The 21,524-nt window shown below is 34.1% G+C and overlaps 26 non-coding genes across 26 annotated transcripts; all 26 read left to right on the plus strand.

Moving 5' to 3' along the window:
• Nucleotides 1-1,469: 1,469 nt before the first annotated feature.
• TRNAV-AAC lies at nucleotides 1,470-1,543 on the plus strand. The gene has a single exon. It is a non-coding gene; the product is annotated as a tRNA-Val (tRNA).
• A 1,362-nt stretch (nucleotides 1,544-2,905) lies between these two features.
• On the plus strand, nucleotides 2,906-2,979 carry TRNAV-AAC. The gene has a single exon. It is a non-coding gene; the product is annotated as a tRNA-Val (tRNA).
• A 1,412-nt stretch (nucleotides 2,980-4,391) lies between these two features.
• On the plus strand, nucleotides 4,392-4,465 carry TRNAV-AAC. The gene has a single exon. It is a non-coding gene; the product is annotated as a tRNA-Val (tRNA).
• Nucleotides 4,466-5,401: 936 nt separating this feature from the next.
• Nucleotides 5,402-5,475, plus strand: TRNAV-AAC. Its single transcript has one exon. It is a non-coding gene; the product is annotated as a tRNA-Val (tRNA).
• A 2,318-nt stretch (nucleotides 5,476-7,793) lies between these two features.
• TRNAV-AAC lies at nucleotides 7,794-7,867 on the plus strand. The gene has a single exon. It is a non-coding gene; the product is annotated as a tRNA-Val (tRNA).
• A 260-nt stretch (nucleotides 7,868-8,127) lies between these two features.
• TRNAV-AAC lies at nucleotides 8,128-8,201 on the plus strand. The gene has a single exon. It is a non-coding gene; the product is annotated as a tRNA-Val (tRNA).
• A 403-nt stretch (nucleotides 8,202-8,604) lies between these two features.
• On the plus strand, nucleotides 8,605-8,678 carry TRNAV-AAC. Its single transcript has one exon. It is a non-coding gene; the product is annotated as a tRNA-Val (tRNA).
• Nucleotides 8,679-9,085: 407 nt separating this feature from the next.
• TRNAV-AAC lies at nucleotides 9,086-9,159 on the plus strand. The gene has a single exon. It is a non-coding gene; the product is annotated as a tRNA-Val (tRNA).
• Nucleotides 9,160-9,564: 405 nt separating this feature from the next.
• Nucleotides 9,565-9,638, plus strand: TRNAV-AAC. Its single transcript has one exon. It is a non-coding gene; the product is annotated as a tRNA-Val (tRNA).
• Nucleotides 9,639-10,043: 405 nt separating this feature from the next.
• TRNAV-AAC lies at nucleotides 10,044-10,117 on the plus strand. Its single transcript has one exon. It is a non-coding gene; the product is annotated as a tRNA-Val (tRNA).
• An 863-nt stretch (nucleotides 10,118-10,980) lies between these two features.
• TRNAF-AAA lies at nucleotides 10,981-11,054 on the plus strand. The gene has a single exon. It is a non-coding gene; the product is annotated as a tRNA-Phe (tRNA).
• An 846-nt stretch (nucleotides 11,055-11,900) lies between these two features.
• TRNAV-AAC lies at nucleotides 11,901-11,974 on the plus strand. Its single transcript has one exon. It is a non-coding gene; the product is annotated as a tRNA-Val (tRNA).
• Nucleotides 11,975-12,362: 388 nt separating this feature from the next.
• On the plus strand, nucleotides 12,363-12,436 carry TRNAV-AAC. The gene has a single exon. It is a non-coding gene; the product is annotated as a tRNA-Val (tRNA).
• Nucleotides 12,437-13,319: 883 nt separating this feature from the next.
• TRNAV-AAC lies at nucleotides 13,320-13,393 on the plus strand. Its single transcript has one exon. It is a non-coding gene; the product is annotated as a tRNA-Val (tRNA).
• Nucleotides 13,394-13,798: 405 nt separating this feature from the next.
• TRNAV-AAC lies at nucleotides 13,799-13,872 on the plus strand. The gene has a single exon. It is a non-coding gene; the product is annotated as a tRNA-Val (tRNA).
• Nucleotides 13,873-14,756: 884 nt separating this feature from the next.
• On the plus strand, nucleotides 14,757-14,830 carry TRNAV-AAC. Its single transcript has one exon. It is a non-coding gene; the product is annotated as a tRNA-Val (tRNA).
• A 404-nt stretch (nucleotides 14,831-15,234) lies between these two features.
• Nucleotides 15,235-15,308, plus strand: TRNAV-AAC. The gene has a single exon. It is a non-coding gene; the product is annotated as a tRNA-Val (tRNA).
• An 884-nt stretch (nucleotides 15,309-16,192) lies between these two features.
• On the plus strand, nucleotides 16,193-16,266 carry TRNAV-AAC. The gene has a single exon. It is a non-coding gene; the product is annotated as a tRNA-Val (tRNA).
• Nucleotides 16,267-16,670: 404 nt separating this feature from the next.
• TRNAV-AAC lies at nucleotides 16,671-16,744 on the plus strand. The gene has a single exon. It is a non-coding gene; the product is annotated as a tRNA-Val (tRNA).
• A 405-nt stretch (nucleotides 16,745-17,149) lies between these two features.
• TRNAV-AAC lies at nucleotides 17,150-17,223 on the plus strand. Its single transcript has one exon. It is a non-coding gene; the product is annotated as a tRNA-Val (tRNA).
• A 405-nt stretch (nucleotides 17,224-17,628) lies between these two features.
• TRNAV-AAC lies at nucleotides 17,629-17,702 on the plus strand. Its single transcript has one exon. It is a non-coding gene; the product is annotated as a tRNA-Val (tRNA).
• An 882-nt stretch (nucleotides 17,703-18,584) lies between these two features.
• Nucleotides 18,585-18,658, plus strand: TRNAV-AAC. Its single transcript has one exon. It is a non-coding gene; the product is annotated as a tRNA-Val (tRNA).
• A 404-nt stretch (nucleotides 18,659-19,062) lies between these two features.
• On the plus strand, nucleotides 19,063-19,136 carry TRNAV-AAC. Its single transcript has one exon. It is a non-coding gene; the product is annotated as a tRNA-Val (tRNA).
• A 405-nt stretch (nucleotides 19,137-19,541) lies between these two features.
• Nucleotides 19,542-19,615, plus strand: TRNAV-AAC. Its single transcript has one exon. It is a non-coding gene; the product is annotated as a tRNA-Val (tRNA).
• Nucleotides 19,616-20,459: 844 nt separating this feature from the next.
• Nucleotides 20,460-20,533, plus strand: TRNAV-AAC. Its single transcript has one exon. It is a non-coding gene; the product is annotated as a tRNA-Val (tRNA).
• Nucleotides 20,534-20,937: 404 nt separating this feature from the next.
• On the plus strand, nucleotides 20,938-21,011 carry TRNAV-AAC. Its single transcript has one exon. It is a non-coding gene; the product is annotated as a tRNA-Val (tRNA).
• Nucleotides 21,012-21,524: the final 513 nt, after the last annotated feature.

Below are 21,524 nucleotides of genomic sequence, written 5' to 3' on the forward strand. Positions count from 1 at the left end.
TGGGGAAAAGCCTCACACCACTGATAAAGTGATCTCCATCTAATATGGACCTTTGCTGGTAACGTAATTATTGATTGCAAATGTGAACGCGAATGGTTTCATGGTGTAGTTGGTTATCACGTCAGTCTAACACACTAAAGGTCTCCTGTTAAAGTCCGGGCGAAGCCAATAATGTTAAATTTGCCGTTTGCAAAATTTATTTCACTAAAAAATTGTTTTTTTAATCAGGATTCATCTAGTATAATTATTAGAAAGTTTTTGTTTCTCATCCTTTTTTTTTTTTTGTTCTGAATATGATTCTACTCAACTTGCTGAAGTAATTTGTATTCTCATCTAACTCGTTTCGTTCCCATTCTCACAAGCTAAAAAAAAATAAGGTAGCTCAGGCGTGAGTCATGTTGGATCCAGTTTGATGTTTGGAGTTGGAGATATAAAAACACACAGAAAAAAAAATGATTTCTCCAACACTAAACAAAACGCATGGGGAAAAGCATAACACCACTGATAAAGTGATCTCCATCTAATGTGGTCCTTTGCTGGTAACGTAATTATTGATTGCCAATGTGAACGCGAATGGTTTCATGGTGTAGTTGGTTATCACGTCAGTCTAACACACTGAAGGCCGCCGGTTCAAGTCCGTGCGAAGTCAATAATGTTAAATTTGCAATTTGCAAAATTTATTTCACCTCTCATTTTTTTTTATCTGAATATGATTCTACTCAACTAGCTGAAACAATTTTTGTTCTCATCTATCTCGTTTCGTTCCCATTCTCACAAGCTAAAAAAAAAATAGGGTAGCTCAGGCGTGAGTCATGTTGGATCCAATTTGATGTTTGGAGTTGGAGATATAAAAACACACAGAAAAAAAAAATGATTTCTCCAACACTAAACAAAACGCATGGGGAAAAGCATAACACCACTGATAAAGTGATCTCCATCTAATATGGTCCTTTGCTGGTAACGTAATTATTGATTGCCAATGTGAACGCGAATGGTTTCGTGGTGTAGTTGGTTACCACGTCTGTCTAACACACTAAAGGTCTCCGGTTAAAGTCCGGGCGATGCCAATAATGTTAAATTTGCCGTTTGCAAAATTTATTTCACTAAAAAATTGTTTTTTTAATCAGGATTCATCTAGTATAATTATTAGCAAGTTTTTCTTTCTCAACCTTTTTTTTTGTTCTGAATATGATACTACTCAACTTGCAGAATTAATTTTTATTCTCATCTAACTCGTTTCATTCCCATTCTCACAAGCTAAAAAAAAATAGGGTAGCACAGGCGTGAGTCATGTTGGATCCAATTTGATGTTTGGAGTTGGAGATATAAAAGCACACAGAAAAAAATTGATTTCTCCAACACTAAACAAAACGCATGGGGAAAAGCATCACACCATTGATAAAGTGATCTCCATCTAATATGGTCCTTTGCTGGTAACTTAATTATTGATTGCCAATGTGAACGCGAATGGTTTTGTGGTGTAGTTGGTTATCATGTCAGTCTAACACACTGACGGTCTCCGGTTCAAGTCTGGCCGAAGCCAATAATGTTCAATTTGCAATTTGCAAAATTTATTTCACTAAAAAATTGATTTTTTTAATCAAGATTCATCTAATCAGATTATTAGAAAGTTTTTCTATCTCATCTTTTTTTTTTTTTATCTGAATATGATACTACTCAACTAGCTGAAACAATTTTTGTTCTCATCTATCTCGTTTCATTCCCATTCTCACAAGCTAAAAATAAAATAGGGTAGCTCAGGCCTGAGTCATGTTGGATCCAATTTGATGTTTGGAGTTGGAGATATAAAAACACACAGAAAAAAAAATTGATTTCTTTAACACTAAACAAAACGCATGGGGAAAAGCATAACACCACTGATAAAGTGATCTCCATCTAATATGGTCCTTTGCTGGTAACGTAATTATTGATTGCAAATGTGAACGCGAATGGTTTCATGGTGTAGTTGGTTACCACGTCTGTCTAACACACTAAAGGTCTCCTGTTAAATTCCGGGCGAAGCCAATAATGTTAAATTTGCCGTTTGCAAAATTTATTTCACTAAAAAATTGTTTTTTTAATCAGGATTCATCTAGTATAATTATTAGAAAGTTTTTGTTTCTCATCCTTTTTTTTTTTGTTCTGAATATGATTCTACTCAACTTGCTGAACTAATTTGTATTCTCATCTAACTCGTTTCGTTCCCATTCTCACAAGCTAAAAAACAATAGGGTAGCACAGGCGTGAGTCATGTTGGATCCAATTTGATGTTTGGAGTTGGAGATATAAAAACACACAGAAAAAAAATGATTTCCCCAACACTAAACAAAACGCATGGGGAAATGCATAACACCACTAATAAAGTGATCTCCATCTAATATGGTCCTTTGCTGGTAACGTAATTATTGATTGCCAATGTGAGCGCGAATGGTTTCATGGTGTAGTTGGTTATCACGTCAGTCTAACACACTAAAGGTCTCCGGTTAAAGTCCGGGCGAAGCCAATAATGTTAAATTTGCCGTTTGCAAAATTTATTTCACTAAAAAATTGATTTTTTAATCAGGATTCATCTAGTATAATTATTAGAAAGTTTTTCTTTCTCAACCTTTTTTTATTGTTCTGAATATGATACCACTCAACTTGCTGAATTAATTTTTATTCTCATCTAACTCGTTTCGTTCCCATTCTCACAAGCCAAAAAAAAAAGGGTAGCTCAGGCGTGATTCATGTTGGATCCAATTTGATGTTTGGAGTTGGAGATATAAAAACACACAGAAAAAAAATGATTTCTCCAACACTAAACAAAACGCATGGGGAAAAGCATCACACCACTGATAAAGTGATCTCCATCTAATATGGTCCTTTGCTGGTAACGTAATTATTGATTGCCAATGTGAACGCGAATGTTTCCGTGGTGTAGTTGGTTATCACGTCAGTCTAACACACTGAAGGTTTCCGGTTCAAGTCCGGGCGAAACCAATAATGTTAAATTTGCAATTTGCAAAATTTATTTCACTAAAAAATGGGCGAAACCAATAATGTTAAATTTGCAATTTGCAAAATTTATTTCACTAAAAAATTGACTTTTTAATCAAGATTAATCTAATCAGATTATTAGAAAGTTTTTCTATCTCATCTTTTTTTTATCTGAATATGATACTACTTAACTAGCTGAACCAATTTTTGATCTCATCTATCTCGTTTCGTTCCCACTCTCACAAGCTAAAAATAAAATAGAGTAGCTTAGGCCTGAGTCATGTTGGACCCATTTTGATGTTTGGAGTTTGAGACAGAAAAAGACACAGAAAAAAAAAATTGATTTCTTTAACACTAAACAAAACGCATGGGGAAAAGCATCACACCACTGATAAAATGATCTCCATCTAATATGGTCCTTTGCTGGTAACGTAATTATTGATTGCAAATGTGAACGCGAATAGTTTCGTGGTGTAGTTGGTTATCACGTCAGTCTAACACACTGAAGTTCTCCGGTTAAAGTCCGGGCGAAACCAATAATGTTAAATTTGCCGTTTGCAAAATTTATTTCACTATAAAATTGATTTTTTAATCAGGATTCATCTAGTATAATTATTAGAAAGTTTTTCTTTCTCAACCTTTTTTTTTGTTCTGAATATGATTCTACTCAACTTGCTGAATTAATTTTTATTCTCATCTAACTCGTTTCGTTCCCATTCTCACAAGCTAAAAAAAAAATAGGGTAGCTCAGGCGTGAGTCATGTTGGATCCAATTTGATGTTTGGAGTTGGAGATATAAAAACACAGAAAAAAAAAATGATTTCTCCAACACTAAACAAAACGCATGGGGAAAAGCATAACACCGCTAATAAAGTGATCTCCATCTAATATGGTCCTTTGCTGGTAACGTAATTATTGATTGCCAATGTGAACGCGAATGGTTTCATGGTGTAGTTGGTTATCACGTCAGTCTAACACACTAAAGGTCTCCGGTTAAAGTCCGGGCGAAGCCAATAATGTTAAATTTGCCGTTTGCAAAATTTATTTCACTAAAAAATTGATTTTTTAATCAGGATTCATCTAGTATAATTATTAGAAAGTTTTTCTTTCTCAACCTTTTTTTATTGTTCTGAATATGATACCACTCAACTTGCTGAATTAATTTTTATTCTCATCTAACTCGTTTCGTTCCCATTCTCACAAGCCAAAAAAAAAAGGGTAGCTCAGGCGTGATTCATGTTGGATCCAATTTGATGTTTGGAGTTGGAGATATAAAAACACACAGAAAAAAAATGATTTCTCCAACACTAAACAAAACGCATGGGGAAAAGCATCACACCACTGATAAAGTGATCTCCATCTAATATGGTCCTTTGCTGGTAACGTAATTATTGATTGCCAATGTGAACGCGAATGTTTCCGTGGTGTAGTTGGTTATCACGTCAGTCTAACACACTGAAGGTTTCCGGTTCAAGTCCGGGCGAAACCAATAATGTTAAATTTGCAATTTGCAAAATTTATTTCACTAAAAAATGGGCGAAACCAATAATGTTAAATTTGCAATTTGCAAAATTTATTTCACTAAAAAATTGACTTTTTAATCAAGATTAATCTAATCAGATTATTAGAAAGTTTTTCTATCTCATCTTTTTTTTATCTGAATATGATACTACTTAACTAGCTGAACCAATTTTTGATCTCATCTATCTCGTTTCGTTCCCACTCTCACAAGCTAAAAATAAAATAGAGTAGCTTAGGCCTGAGTCATGTTGGACCCATTTTGATGTTTGGAGTTTGAGACAGAAAAAGACACAGAAAAAAAAAATTGATTTCTTTAACACTAAACAAAACGCATGGGGAAAAGCATCACACCACTGATAAAATGATCTCCATCTAATATGGTCCTTTGCTGGTAACGTAATTATTGATTGCAAATGTGAACGCGAATAGTTTCGTGGTGTAGTTGGTTATCACGTCAGTCTAACACACTGAAGTTCTCCGGTTAAAGTCCGGGCGAAACCAATAATGTTAAATTTGCCGTTTGCAAAATTTATTTCACTATAAAATTGATTTTTTAATCAGGATTCATCTAGTATAATTATTAGAAAGTTTTTCTTTCTCAACCTTTTTTTTTGTTCTGAATATGATTCTACTCAACTTGCTGAATTAATTTTTATTCTCATCTAACTCGTTTTGTTCCCATTCTCACAAGCTAAAAAAAAAATAGGGTAGCTCAGGCGTGAGTCATGTTGGATCCAATTTGATATTTGGAGTTGGAGATATAAAAACACAGAAAAAAAAAATGATTTCTCCAACACTAAACAAAACGCATGGGGAAAAGCATAACACCGCTAATAAAGTGATCTCCATCTAATATGGTCCTTTGCTGGTAACGTAATTATTGATTGCAAATGTGAACACAAATGGTTTCGTGGTGTAGTTGGTTATCACGTCAGTCTAACACACTGAAGGTCTCCGGTTAAAGTCCGGGCGAAGCCAATAATGTTAAATTTGCCGTTTGCAAAATTGATTTCACTAAAAAGTTGATTTTTTAATCAGGATTCATGTAGTATAATTATTAGAAAGTTTTTCTTTCTCAACCTTTTTTTTTTTTGTTCTGAATATGATACTACTCAACTTGCTGAATTAATTTTTATTCTCATCTAACTCGTTTCGTTCCCATTCTCACAAGCTAAAAAAAATAGGGTAGCTCAGGCTTGAGTCATGTTGGATCCAATTTGATGTTTGGAGTTGGAGATATTAAAACACACAGAAAAAAATGATTTCTCGAACACTAAACAAAACGCATGGGGAAAAGCATCACACCACTGATAAAGTGATCTTCATCTAATATGGTCCCTTGCTGGTAACGTAATTATTGATTGCCAATGTGAACACGAATGGTTTCGTGGTGTAGTTGGTTACCACGTCAGTCTAACACACTGAAGGTCTCCGGTTAAAGTCTGGGCGAAGCCAATAATGTTAAATTTGTCGTTTACAAAATTTATTTCACTAAAAAATTGATTTTTTAATCAGGATTCATCTAGTATAATTATTAGAAAGTTTTTCTTTCTCAACCTTTTTTTTTTGTTCTGAATATGATACTACTCAACTAGCTGAACCAAGTTTTGTTCCCATCTATCTCGTTTCGTTCCCCTTCTCACAAGCTAAAAATAAAATAGAGTTGCTCAGGCCTGAGTCATGTTGGACCCATTTTGATGTTTGGAGTTGGAGACAGAAAAAGACACAGAAAAAAAAATTGATTTCTTTAACACTAAACAAAACGCATGGGGAAAAGCCTCACACCACTGATAAAGTGATCTCCATCTAATATGGTCCTTTGCTGGTAACGTAATTATTGATTGCAAATGTGAACGCGAATGGTTTCATGGTGTAGTTGGTTATCACGTCAGTCTAACACACTAAAGATCTCCTGTTAAATTCCGGGCGAAGCCAATAATGTTAAATTTGCCGTTTGCAAAATTTATTTCACTAAAAAATTGTTTTTTTAATCAGGATTCATCTAGTATAATTATTAGAAAGTTTTTGTTTCTCATCCTTTTTTTTTTGTTCTGAATGTGATTCTACTCAACTTGCTGAACTAATTTGTATTCTCATCTAACTCGTTTCGTTCCCATTCTCACAAGCTAAAAAAAAATAGGGTAGCTCAGGCGTGAGTCATGTTGGATCCAGTTTGATGTTTGGAGTTGGAGATATAAAAACACACAGAAAAAAAAATGATTTCTCCAACACTAAACAAAACGCATGGGGAAAAGCATCACACCACTGATAAAGTGATCTCCATCTAATATGGTCCTTTGCTGGTAACGTAATTATTGATTGCCAATGCGAACGCGAATGGTTTCATGGTGTAGTTGGTTATCACGTCAGTTTAACACACTGAAGGTCTCCGGTTAAAGTCTGGGCGAAGCCAATAATGTTAAATTTGTCGTTTGCAAAATTTATTTCACTAAAAAATTGATTTTTTAATCAGGATTCATCTAGTATAATTATTAGAAAGTTTTTCTTTCTCAACCTTTTTTTTTGTTCTGAATATGATACTACTCAACTAGCTGAACCAATTTTAGTTCTCATCTATCTCATTTCGTTCCCCTTCTCACAAGCTAAAAATAAAATAGAGTTGCTCAGGCCTGAGTCATGTTGGACCCATTTTGATGTTTGGAGTTGGAGACAGAAAAAGACACAGAAAAAAAAATTTGATTTCTTTAACACTAAACAAAACGCATGGGGAAAAGCATCACACCACTGATAAAGTGACCTCCATCTAATATGTTCCTTTGCTGGTAACATAATTTTTGATTGCAAATGTGAACACGAATGGTTTCGTGGTGTAGTTGGTTATCACGTCAGTCTAACACACTGAAGGTCTCCGGTTAAAGTCCGGGCAATGCCAATAATGTTAAATTTGCCGTTTGCAAAATTTATTTCACTAAAAAGTTGATTTTTTAATCAGGATTCATGTAGTATAATTATTAGAAAGTTTTTCTTTCTCAACCTTTTTTTTTTTTGTTCTGAATATGATACTACTCAACTTGCTGAATTAATTTTTATTCTCATCTAACTCGTTTCGTTCCCATTCTCACAGGCTAAAAAAAAATAGGGTAGCTCAGGCTTGAGTCATGTAGGATCCAATTTGATGTTTGGAGTTGGAGATATAAAAACACACAGAAAAAAATGATTTCTTGAACACTAAACAAAACGCATGGGGAAAAGCATCACCACTGATAAAGTGATCTCCATCTAATATGGTCCCTTGCTGGTAACGTAATTTTTTGATTGCCAATGTGAACACGAATGGTTTCGTGGTGTAGTTGGTTATCACGTCAGTCTAACACACTGAAGGTCTCCGGTTAAAGTCTGGGCGAAGCCAATAATGTTAAATTTGTCGTTTACAAAATTTATTTCACAAAAAAATTGATTTTTTAATCAGGATTCTTCTAGTATAATTATTAGAAATTTTTTCTTTCTCAACCTTTTTTTTTGTTCTGAATATGATACTACAAAAATTTGATTTCTTTAACACTAAACAAAACGCATGGGGAAAAGCATCACACCACTGATAAAGTGATCTGCATCTAATATGGTCCTTTGCTGGTAACGCAATTATTGATTGCAAATGTGAACACGAACGGTTTCGTGGTGTAGTTGGTTATCACGTCAGTCTAACACACTGAAGGTCTCCGGTTAAAGTCCGGGCGAAGCCAATAATGTTAAATTTGCCGTTTGCAAAATTTATTTCACTAAAAAGTTGATTTTTTTAATCAGGATTCATGTAGTATAATTATTAGAAAGTTTTTCTTTCTCAACTTTTTTTTTTTTGTTCTAAATATGATCCTTCTCAACTTGCTGAATTAATTTTTATTCTCATCTAACACGTTTCGTTCCCATTCTCACAAGCTAAAAAAAATAGGGTAGCTCAGGCGTGAGTCATGTTGGATCGAATTTGATGTTTGGAGTTGGAGATATAAAAACACACAGAAAAAAATGATTTCTCGAACACTAAACAAAACGCATGGGGTAAAGCATCACACCACTGATAAAGTGATATCCATCTAATATGGTCCCTTGCTGGTAACGTAATTATTGATTGCCAATGTGAACACGAATGGTTTCGTGGTGTAGTTGGTTATCACGTCAGTCTAACACACTGAAGGTCTCCGGTTAAAGTCTGGGCGAAGCCAATAATGTTAAATTTGTCGTTTGCAAAATTTATTTCACTAAAAAATTGATTTTTTAATCAGGATTCATCTAGTAAAATTATTAGAAAGTTTTTCTTTCTCAACCTTTTTTTTTTGTTCTGAATATGATACTACTCAACAAGCTGAACCAATTTTTGTTCTCATCTATCTCGTTTCGTTCCCATTCTCACAAGCTAAAAATAAAATAGAGTTGCTCAGGCCTGAGTCATGTTGGACCCATTTTGATGTTTGGAGTTGGAGACCGAAAAAGACACTGAAAAAAAAATTTGATTTCTTTAACACTAAACAAAACGCATGGGGAAAAGCATCACACCACTGATAAAGTGATCTCCATCTAATATGTTCCTTTGCTGGTAACATAATTTTTGATTGCAAATGTGAACACGAATGGTTTCGTGGTGTAGTTGTTTATCACGTCAGTCTAACACACTGAAGGTCTCCGGTTAAAGTCCGGGCGAAGCCAATAATGTTAAATTTGCCGTTTGCAAAATTTATTTCACTAAAAAGTTGATTTTTTAATCAGGATTCATGTAGTATAATTATTAGGAAGTTTTTCTTTCTCAACCTTTTTTTTTTTTGTTCTGAATATGATACTTCTCAACTTGCTGAATTAATTTTTATTCTCATCTAACTCATTTCGTTCCCATTCTCACAAGCTAAAAGAAAAATAGGGTAGCTCAGGCGTGAGTCATGTTGGATCCAATTTGATGTTTGGAGTTGGAGATATAAAAACACACAGAAAAAAATGATTTATCGAACACTAAACAAAACGCATGGGGAAAAGCATCACACCACTGATAAATTGATCTCCATCTAATATGGTCCCTTGCTGGTAAAGTAATTATTGATTGCCAATGTGAACACGAATGGTTTCGTGGTGTAGTTGGTTATCACATCAGTCTAACACACTGAAGGTCTCCGGTTTAAGTCTGGCCGAAGCCAATAATGTTAAATTTGTCGTTAGCAAAATTTATTTCACTAAAAAATTGATTTTTTAATCAGGATTCATCTAGTATAATTATTAGAAAGTTTTTCTTTCTCAACCTTTTTTTTTTTTGTTCTGAATATGATACTTCTCAACTTGCTGAATTAATTTTTATTCTCATCTAACTCGTTTCGTTCACATTCTCACAAGCTAAAAGAAAAATAGGGTAGCTCAGGCGTGAGTCATGTTGGATCCAATTTGATGTTTGGAGTTGGAGATATAAAAACACACAGAAAAAAATGATTTCTCGAACACTAAACAAAACGCATGGGGAAAAGCATCACACCACTGATAAAGTGATCTCCATCTAATATGGTCCTTTGCTGGTAACGTAATTATTGATTGCCAATGTGAACGCGAATGGTTTCGTGGTGTAGTTGGTTATCACGTCAGTCTAACACACTGAAGGTCTCCGGTTAAAGTCTGGGCGAAGCCAATAATGTTTAATTTGTCGTTTGCAAAATTTATTTCACTAAAAAATTGATTTTTTAATCAGGATTCATCTAGTATAATTATTAGAAAGTTTTTCTTTTTCAACCTTTTTTTTTTGTTCTGAATATGATACTACTCAACTTGCTGAATTAATTTTTATTCTCATCTAACTCGTTTCGTTCCCATTCTCACAAGCTAAAAAAAAAAAGGGTAGCTCAGGCTTTAGTCATGTTATATCCAATTTGATGTTTGGAGTTGGAGATATAAAAACACACAGAAAAAAATGATTTCTCGAACACTAAACAAAACGCATGGGGAAAAGCATCACACCACGGATAAAGTGATCTCCATCTAATATGGTCCTTTGCTGGTAACGTAATTATTGATTGCCAATGTGAACGCGAATGGTTTCGTGGTTTAGTTGGTTATCACGTCAGTCTAACACACTAAAGGTCTCCGGATCATGTCCGGGCGAAGCCAATAATGTTAAATTTGCCAGTTGCAAAATTAATTTTTTAATCAAGATTAATGTAATCAGATTATTAGAAAGTTTTTCTATCTCATCTTTTTTTTTTTATCTGAATATGATACTACTCAACAAGCTGAAACAATTTTTTTTTTCATCTATCTCGTTTCGTTCCCATTCTCAGAAGCTAAAAATAAAATAGAGTAGCTCAGGCCTGAGTCATGTTGGACCCATTTTGATGTTTGGAGTTGGAGATATAAAAACACACAGAAAAAAAAATGATTTCTCCACCACTAAACAAAACGCATGGGGAAAAGCATCACACCACTGATAAAGTGATCTCCATCTAATATGGTCCTTTATTGGAAACGTAATTATTGATTGCCAATGTGAACGTGAATGGTTTCGTGGTGTAGTTGGTTATGACGTCAGTCTAAAACACTGAAGATCTCCGGTTCAAGTCCGGGCAAAGCCAATAATGTTAAATTTGGCAGTTGTAAAAAATTGATTTTATAATAGAAAGTTTTTCTATCTCATCTTTTTTTTTTATCTGAATATGAAACTACTCAACTAGCTGAACCAATTTTTGTTCTCATCTATCTCGTTTCGTTCCCATTCTCACAAGCTAAAAATAAAATAAAGTAGCTCAGGCCTAAGTCATGTTGGACCTATTTTGATGTTTGGAGTTGGAGACAGAAAAAGACTCAGAAAAAAAAAATTGATTTCTTTAACACTAAACAAAACGCATGGGGAAAAGCATCACACCACTGATAAATTGATCTCCATCTAATATGGTCCTTTGCAGGTAACGTAATTATTGATTGCAAATGTGAACACGAATGGTTTCGTGGTGTAGTTAGTTATCACGTCAGTCTAACACACTGAAGGTCTCCGTTTAAATTCCGGGCGAAGCCAATAATGTTAAATTTGCCGTTTGCAAAATTTATTTCACTAAAAAATTGATTTTTTAATCAGGATTCATCTAGTATAATTAGTAGAAAGTATTTCTTTCTCAACCTTTTTTTTTTTTTTTGTTCTGAATATGATATTACTCAACTTGCTGAATTAATTTTTATTCTCATCTAACTCATTTCGTTCCCATTCTCACAAGCTAAAAAAAATAGGGTAGCTCAGGCGTGAGTCATGTTGGATCCAATTTGATGTTTGGAGTTGGAGATATAAAAACACACAGAAAAAAATGATTTCTCGAACACTAAACAAAACGCATGGGGAAAAGCATCACACCACTGATAAAGTTATCTCCATCTAATATGATCCTTTGCTGGTAACGTAATTATTGATTGCCAATGTGAACGCAAATTGTTTTGTGGTGTAGTTGGTTATCACGTCAGTCTAACACACAGAAGGTCTCCGGTTCAAGTCCGGGCGAAGCCAATAATGTTAAATTTGCCAGTTGCAAAATTGATTTTTTAATCAAGATTAATCTAATCAGATTATTAGAAAGTTTTTCTATCTCATCTTTTTTTTTTTATCTGAATATGATACTACTCAACTAGCTGAACCAATTTTTGTTTTCATCTATCTCGTTTCGTTCCCATTCTCACAAGCTAAAAATAAAATAGAGTAGCTCAGGCCTGAGTCATGTTGGACCCATTTTGATGTTTGGAGTTGAAGACAGAAAAAGACACAGAAAAATAAAATGATTTCTCCACCACTAAACAAAACGCATGGGGAAAAGCATCACACCACTGATAAAGTGATCTCCATATAATATGGTCCTTTACTTGAAACGTAATTATTGATTGCCAATGTGAACGAGAATGGTTTCGTGGTGTAGTTGGTTATCACGTCAGTCTAACACACTGAAGGTCTCCGGTTCAAGTCAGGGCGAAGCCAATAATGTTAAATTCGCAATTTGCAAAATTTATTTCACTAAAATATTGATTTTTTAATCAAGACTCATCTTATCAGATTATTAAAAAAATTTTCTATCTCATCTTTTTTTTTTATCTGAATATGGTACTACTCAACTAGCTGAAACAATTTTTGTTCTCATCTATCTCGTTTCGTTCCCATTCTCACAAGCTAAAAATAAAATAGAGTAGCTAATGCCTGAGTCATGTTGGACACATTTTGATGTTAGGAGTTGGAGATATAAAAACACACAGAAAAATAAAATGATTTCTCCACCACTAAACAAAACGCATGGGGAAAAGCATCACACCACTGATAAAGTGATCTCCATCTAATATGGTCCTTTATTGGAAACGTAATTATTGATTGCCAATGTGAACGTGAGTGGTTCCGTGGTGTAGTTGGTTATCACGTCATTCTAACACATTGAAGGTCTCCGGTTAAAGTCCGGGCGAAGCCAATAATGTTAAATTTGCCGTTTGCAAAATTTATTTCACTAAAAAATTGATTTTTTTAATCAGGATTCATCTAGTATAATTATTAGAAAGTTTTTCTTTCTCAACCTTTTTTTTGTTCTGAATATGATACTACTCAACTTGCTGAATTAATTTTTATTCTCATCTAACTCGTTTCGTTCCCATTCTCACAAGCTAAAAAAAAAAAAAGGGTAGCTCAGGCGTGAGTCATGTTGGATCCAATTTGATGTTTGGAGTTGGAGATATAAAAACACACAGAAAAAAAAATGATTTCTCCAACACTAAACAAAACGCATGGGGAAAAGCATCACACCACTGATAAAGTGATCTCCATCTAATATGGTCCTTTGCTGGTAACGTAATTATTGATTGCCAATGTGAACGCGAATGGTTTCGTGGTGTAGTTGGTTGTCACGTCAGTCTAACACACTGAAGGTCTTCGGTTCAAGTCCGGGCGAAGCCAATAATGTTAAATTTGCAATTTGCAAAATTTATTTCACTAAAAAATTGATTTTTTAATCAAGATTCATCTAATCAGATTTATTAGAAAGTTTTTCTATCTCATCTTTTTTTTTTATCTAAATATGATACTACTCAACTAGCTGAAACAATTTTTGTTCTCATCTATCTCGTTTCGTTCCCATTATCACAAGCTAAAAATAAAATAGCGTAGCTCAGGCCTGTGTCATGTTGGACCCATTTTGATGTTCGGAGTTGGAGATATAAAAACACACAGAAAAAAAAAATGATTTCTCCACCACTAAACAAAACGCATGGGGAAAAGCATCACACCACTGATAAAGTGATCTCCATATAATATGGTCCTTTATTGGAAACGTAATTATTGATTGCCAATGTGAACGAGAATGGTTTCGTGGTGTAGTTGGTTATCACGTCAGTCTAACACACTGAAGGTCTCCGGTTCAAGTCAGGGCGAAGCCAATAATGTTAAATTCGCAATTTGCAAAATTTATTTCACTAAAATATTGATTTTTTAATCAAGACTCATCTTATCAGATTATTAAAAAAATTTTCTATCTCATCTTTTTTTTTTATCTGAATATGGTACTACTCAACTAGCTGAAACAATTTTTGTTCTCATCTATCTCGTTTCGTTCCCATTCTCACAAGCTAAAAATAAAATAGAGTAGCTAATGCCTGAGTCATGTTGGACACATTTTGATGTTAGGAGTTGGAGATATAAAAACACACAGAAAAATAAAATGATTTCTCCACCACTAAACAAAACGCATGGGGAAAAGCATCACACCACTGATAAAGTGATCTCCATCTAATATGGTCCTTTATTGGAAACGTAATTATTGATTGCCAATGTGAACGTGAGTGGTTCCGTGGTGTAGTTGGTTATCACGTCATTCTAACACATTGAAGGTCTCCGGTTAAAGTCCGGGCGAAGCCAATAATGTTAAATTTGCCGTTTGCAAAATTTATTTCACTAAAAATTTGATTTTTTTAATCAGGATTCATCTAGTATAATTATTAGAAAGTTTTTCTTTCTCAACCTTTTTTTTTGTTCTGAATATGATACTACTCAACTTGCTGAATTAATTTTTATTCTCATCTAACTCGTTTCGTTCCCATTCTCACAAGCTAAAAAAAAAAAAAGGGTAGCTCAGGCGTGAGTCATGTTGGATCCAATTTGATGTTTGGAGTTGGAGATATAAAAACACACAGAAAAAAAAATGATTTCTCCAACACTAAACAAAACGCATGGGGAAAAGCATCACACCACTGCTAAAGTGATCTCCATCTAATATAGTCCTTAGCTGGTAACGTAATTATTGATTGCCAATGTGAACGATAATGGTTTCGTGGTGTAGTTGGTTATCACGTCAGTTTAACACACTGAAGGTCTCTGGTTCAAGTCCGGGCGAAGCCAATAAATTTTAATTTGCAATTTGCAAAATTTATTTCACTAAAAAATTGATTATTTAATCAAGATTCATCTAATCAGATTTATTAGAAAGTTTTTCTATCTTATCTTTTTTTTTTTATCTGAATATGATACTACTCAACTAGCTGAAACAATTTTTATTCTCATCTATCTCGTTCCGTTCCCATTCTCAAAAGCTAAAAATAAAATAGAGTAGCTCAGGCCTGTGTCATGTTGGACCCATTTTGATGTTCGGAGTTGGAGATATAAAAACACACTGAAAAAAAATGATTTCTCCACCTCTAAACAAAACGCATGGGGAAAAGCATCACACCACTGATAAAGTGATCTCCATCTAATATGGTCCTTTATTGGAAACGTAATTATTGATTGCCAATGTGAATGCGAATGGTTTCGTGGTGTAGTTGGTTATCACGTCAGTCTAACACACTGAAGGTCTCCGGTTCAAGTCCGGCCGAAGCCAATAATGTTAAATTTGCAATTTGCAAAATTTATTTCACTAAAAAATTGATTTTTTAATCAAGATTCATCTAATCAGATTATTTAAAAGTTTTTCTATCTCATCTTTTTTTTTTATCTGAATATGATACTACTCAACTAGCTGAAACAATTTTTGTTCTCATCTATCTCGTTTCGTTCCCATTCTCACAAGCTAAAAATAAAATAGAGTAGCTAATGCCTGAGTCATGTTGGACACATTTTGATGTTAGGAGTTGGAGATATAAAAACACACAGAAAAATAAAATGATTTCTCCACCACTAAACAAAACGCATGGGGAAAAGCATCACACCACTGATAAAGTGATCTCCATCTAATATGGTCCTTTATTGGAAACGTAATTATTGATTGCCAATGTGAACGTGAGTGGTTCCGTGGTGTAGTTGGTTATCACGTCATTCTAACACATTGAAGGTCTCCGGTTAAAGTCCGGGCGAAGCCAATAATGTTAAATTTGCCGTTTGCAAAATTTATTTCACTAAAAATTTGATTTTTTTAATCAGGATTCATCTAGTATAATTATTAGAAAGTTTTTCTTTCTCAACCTTTTTTTTTGTTCTGAATATGATACTACTCAACTTGCTGAATTAATTTTTATTCTCATCTAACTCGTTTCGTTCCCATTCTCACAAGCTAAAAAAAAAAAAAGGGTAGCTCAGGCGTGAGTCATGTTGGATCCAATTTGATGTTTGGAGTTGGAGATATAAAAACACACAGAAAAAAAAATGATTTCTCCAACACTAAACAAAACGCATGGGGAAAAGCATCACACCACTGCTAAAGTGATCTCCATCTAATATAGTCCTTAGCTGGTAACGTAATTATTGATTGCCAATGTGAACGATAATGGTTTCGTGGTGTAGTTGGTTATCACGTCAGTTTAACACACTGAAGGTCTCTGGTTCAAGTCCGGGCGAAGCCAATAAATTTTAATTTGCAATTTGCAAAATTTATTTCACTAAAAAATTGATTATTTAATCAAGATTCATCTAATCAGATTTATTAGAAAGTTTTTCTATCTTATCTTTTTTTTTTTATCTGAATATGATACTACTCAACTAGCTGAAACAATTTTTATTCTCATCTATCTCGTTCCGTTCCCATTCTCAAAAGCTAAAAATAAAATAGAGTAGCTCAGGCCTGTGTCATGTTGGACCCATTTTGATGTTCGGAGTTGGAGATATAAAAACACACTGAAAAAAAATGATTTCTCCACCTCTAAACAAAACGCATGGGGAAAAGCATCACACCACTGATAAAGTGATCTCCATCTAATATGGTCCTTTATTGGAAACGTAATTATTGATTGCCAATGTGAATGCGAATGGTTTCGTGGTGTAGTTGGTTATCACGTCAGTCTAACACACTGAAGGTCTCCGGTTCAAGTCCGGCCGAAGCCAATAATGTTAAATTTGCAATTTGCAAAATTTATTTCACTAAAAAATTGATTTTTTAATCAAGATTCATCTAATCAGATTATTTAAAAGTTTTTCTATCTCATCTTTTTTTTTTTATCTGAATATGATACTACTCAACTAGCTGAAACAATTTTTGTTCTCATCTATCTCGTTTCGTTCCCATTCTCACATGCTAAAAATGAAATAGACTAGCTCAGGCATGAGTCATGTTGGACCCATTTTGATGTTAGGAGTTGGAGATATAAAAACACACAGAAAAATAAAATGATTTCTCCACCACTAAACAAAACGCATGGGGAAAAGCATCACACCACTGATAAAGTGATCTCCATCTAATATGGTCCTTTATTGGAAACGTAATTATTGATTGCCAATGTGAATGAGAATGGTTTTGTGGTGTAGTTGGTTATCACGTCAGTCTAACACACTGAAGGTCTCCGGTTCAAGTCCGGGCGAAGCCAATATTGTAAAATTTGCAATTTGCAAAATTTATGTCAATAAAAAATTGATTTTTTAATCAAGATTCATCTAATCAGATTATTAAAAAGTTGTTCTATCTCATCTTTTTTTTTTTTATCTGAATATGGTACTACTCACCTAGCTGAAACAATTTTTGTTCTCATCAATCTCGTTTCGTTCCCATTCTCACAAGCTAAAAATAAAATAGAGTAGCTCAGGCCTGAGTCATGTTGGACCCATTTTGATGTTAGGAGTTGGAGATATAAAAACACACAGAAAAAAAAATGATTTCTCCACCACTAAACAAAACGCATGGGAAAAAGCATCACACCACTGATAAAGTGATCTCCATCTAATATGGTCCTTTATTGGAAACGTAATTATTGATTGCCAATGTGAACGCGAATGGTTTCGTGGTGTAGTTGGTTGTCACGTCAGTCTAACACACTGAAGGTCTCCGGTTCAAGTCCGGGCGAAGCCAATAATGTTAAATTTGCAATTTGCAAAATTTATTTCACTAAAAAATTTATTTTTTAATCAAGATTCATCTAATCAGATTTATTAGAAAGTTTTTCTATCTCATCTTTTTTTTTTTATCTAAATATGATACTACTCAACTAGCTGAAACAATTTTTGTTCTCATCTATCTCGTTTCGTTCCCATTCTCACAAGCTAAAAATAAAATAGCGTAGCTCAGGCCTGTGTCATGTTGGACCCATTTTGATGTTCGGAGTTGGAGATATAAAAACACACAGAAAAAAAAATGATTTCTCCACCACTAAACAAAACGCATGGGGAAAAGCATCACACCACTGATAAAGTGATTTCCATCTAATATGGTCCTTTATTGGAAATGTAATTATTGATTGCCAATGTGAACGTGAATGGGCCCGTGGTTAGTTGGTTATCACGTAAGTTTAACACGCTGAAGGTCTCCGGTTAAATTCCGGGCGAAGACAATAATGTTAAATTTGCCGTTTGCAAAATTTATTTCACTAAAAAATTGATTTTTTAATCATGATTCATCTAGTATAATTATTAGAAAGTTTTTCATTCTCAACCTTTTTTTTTTGTTCTGAATATGATACTACTCAACTTGCTGAATTAATTTTTATTCTCATCTAACTCGTTTCGTTCCCATTCTCACAAGCTAAAAAAAAAAAAGGGTAGCTCAAGCGTGAGTCATGTTGCATCCAATTTGATGTTTGGAGTTGGAGATATAAAAACACACAGAAAAAAAATGATTTCTCCATCACTAAACAAAACGCATGGGGAAAAGCATCACACCACTGATAAAGTGATCTCCATCTAATATGGTCCTTTGCTGGTAACGTAATTATTGATTGCCAATGTGAACGTGAATGGTTTCGTGGTGTAGTTGGTTGTCACGTCAGTCTAACACACTGAAGGTCTCCGGTTCAAGTCCGGGCGAAGCCAATAATGTTAAATTTGCAATTTGCAAAATTTATTTCACTAAAAAATTTATTTTTTAATCAAGATTCATCTAATCAGATTTATTAGAAAGTTTTTCTATCTCATCTTTTTTTTTTATCTAAATATGATACTACTCAACTAGCTGAAACAATTTTTGTTCTCATCTATCTCGTTTCGTTCCCATTATCACAAGCTAAAAATAAAATAGCGTAGCTCAGGCCTGTGTCATGTTGGACCCATTTTGATGTTCGGAGTTGGAGATATAAAAACACACAGAAAAAAAAATGATTTCTCCACCACTAAACAAAACGCATGGGGAAAAGCATCACACCACTGATAAAGTGATCTCCATCTAATATGGTCCTTTGTTGGTAACGTAATTATTGATTGCCAATGTGAACGCGAATGGTTTCGTGGTGTAGTTGGTTATCACGTCAGTCTAACACACTGAAGGTCTCCGGTTCAAGTCCGGCCGAAGCCAATAATGTTAAATTTGCAATTTGCAAAATTTATTTCACTAAAAAATTGATTTTTTAATCAAGATTCATCTAATCAGATTATTTAAAAGTTTTTCTATCTCATCTTTTTTTTTTTATCTGAATATGATACTACTCAACTAGCTGAAACAATTTTTGTTCTCATCTATCTCGTTTCGTTCCCATTCTCACAAGCTAAAAATAAAATAGACTAGCTCAGGCATGAGTCATGTTGGACCCATTTTGATGTTAGGAGTTGGAGATATAAAAACACACAGAAAAATAAAATGATTTCTCCACCACTAAACAAAACGCATGGGGAAAAGCATCACACCACTGATAAAGTGATCTCCATCTAATATGGTCCTTTATTGGAAACGTAATTATTGATTGCCAATGTGAATGAGAATGGTTTTGTGGTGTAGTTGGTTATCACGTCAGTCTAACACACTGAAGGTCTCCGGTTCAAGTCCGGGCGAAGCCAATATTGTAAAATTTGCAATTTGCAAAATTTATGTCAATAAAAAATTGATTTTTTAATCAAGATTCATCTAATCAGATTATTAAAAAGTTGTTCTATCTCATCTTTTTTTTTTTTATCTGAATATGGTACTACTCACCTAGCTGAAACAATTTTTGTTCTCATCAATCTCGTTTCGTTCCCATTCTCACAAGCTAAAAATAAAATAGAGTAGCTCAGGCCTGAGTCATGTTGGACCCATTTTGATGTTAGGAGTTGGAGATATAAAAACACACAGAAAAAAAAATGATTTCTCCACCACTAAACAAAACGCATGGGAAAAAGCATCACACCACTGATAAAGTGATCTCCATCTAATATGGTCCTTTATTGGAAACGTAATTATTGATTGCCAATGTGAACGTGAATGGTTCCGTGGTGTAGTTGGTTATCTCGTCAGTCTAACACACTGAAGGACTCCGGTTAAAGTCCGGGCGAAGCCAATAATGTTAAATTTGCCGTTTGCAAATTTATTTCACTAAAAATTGATTTTTTAATCAGGATTCGTCTAGTATAATTATTAGAAAGTTTTTCTTTCTCACCTTTTTTTTTGACTGAATATGAATTACTACTCAAACTTGCTGAATTAATTTTTATTCTCATCTAACTCGTTTCGTTCCCATTCTCACAAGATAAAAAAAAAAAAAAGGGTAGCTCAAGCGTGAGTCATGTTGGATCCAATTTAATGATTTCTCCAACACTAAACAAAACGCATGGGGAAAAGCATCACACCACTGATAAAGTGATCTCCATCTAATATGGTCCTTTGTTGGTAACGTAATTATTGATTGCCAATGTGAACGCGAATGGTTTCGTGGTGTAGTTGGTTGTCACGTCAGTCTAACACACTGAAGGTCTCCGGTTCAAGTCCGGGCGAAGCCAATAATGTTAAATTTGCAATTTGCAAAATTTATTTCACTAAAAAATTTATTTTTTAATCAAGATTCATCTAATCAGATTTATTAGAAAGTTTTTCTATCTCATCTTTTTTTTTTATCTAAATATGATACTACTCAACTAGCTGAAACAATTTTTGTTCTCATCTATCTCGTTTCGTTCCCATTATCACAAGCTAAAAATAAAATAGCGTAGCTCAGGCCTGTGTCATGTTGGACCCATTTTGATGTTCGGAGTTGGAGATATAAAAACACACAGAAAAAAAAATGATTTCTCCACCACTAAACAAAACGCATGGGGAAAAGCATCACACCACTGATAAAGTGATCTCCATATAATATGGTCCTTTATTGGAAACGTAATTATTGATTGCCAATGTGAACGAGAATGGTTTCGTGGTGTAGTTGGTTATCACGTCAGTCTAACACACTGAAGGTCTCCGGTTCAAGTCAGGGCGAAGCCAATAATGTTAAATTCGCAATTTGCAAAATTTATTTCACTAAAATATTGATTTTTTAATCAAGACTCATCTTATCAGATTATTAAAAAAATTTTCTATCTCATCTTTTTTTTTTATCTGAATATGGTACTACTCAACTAGCTGAAACAATTTTTGTTCTCATCTATCTCGTTTCGTTCCCATTCTCACAAGCTAAAAATAAAATAGAGTAGCTAATGCCTGAGTCATGTTGGACACATTTTGATGTTAGGAGTTGGAGATATAAAAACACACAGAAAAATAAAATGATTTCTCCACCACTAAACAAAACGCATGGGGAAAAGCATCACACCACTGATAAAGTGATCTCCATCTAATATGGTCCTTTATTGGAAACGTAATTATTGATTGCCAATGTGAACGTGAGTGGTTCCGTGGTGTAGTTGGTTATCACGTCATTCTAACACGTTGAAGGTCTCCGGTTAAAGTCCGGGCGAAGCCAATAATGTTAAATTTGCCGTTTGCAAAATTTATTTC

This window comes from Ipomoea nil, unplaced genomic scaffold (assembly GCF_001879475.1).
Source record: "Ipomoea nil cultivar Tokyo-kokei standard unplaced genomic scaffold, Asagao_1.1 scaffold1570, whole genome shotgun sequence".
Taxonomy (NCBI): domain Eukaryota; kingdom Viridiplantae; phylum Streptophyta; class Magnoliopsida; order Solanales; family Convolvulaceae; genus Ipomoea; species Ipomoea nil.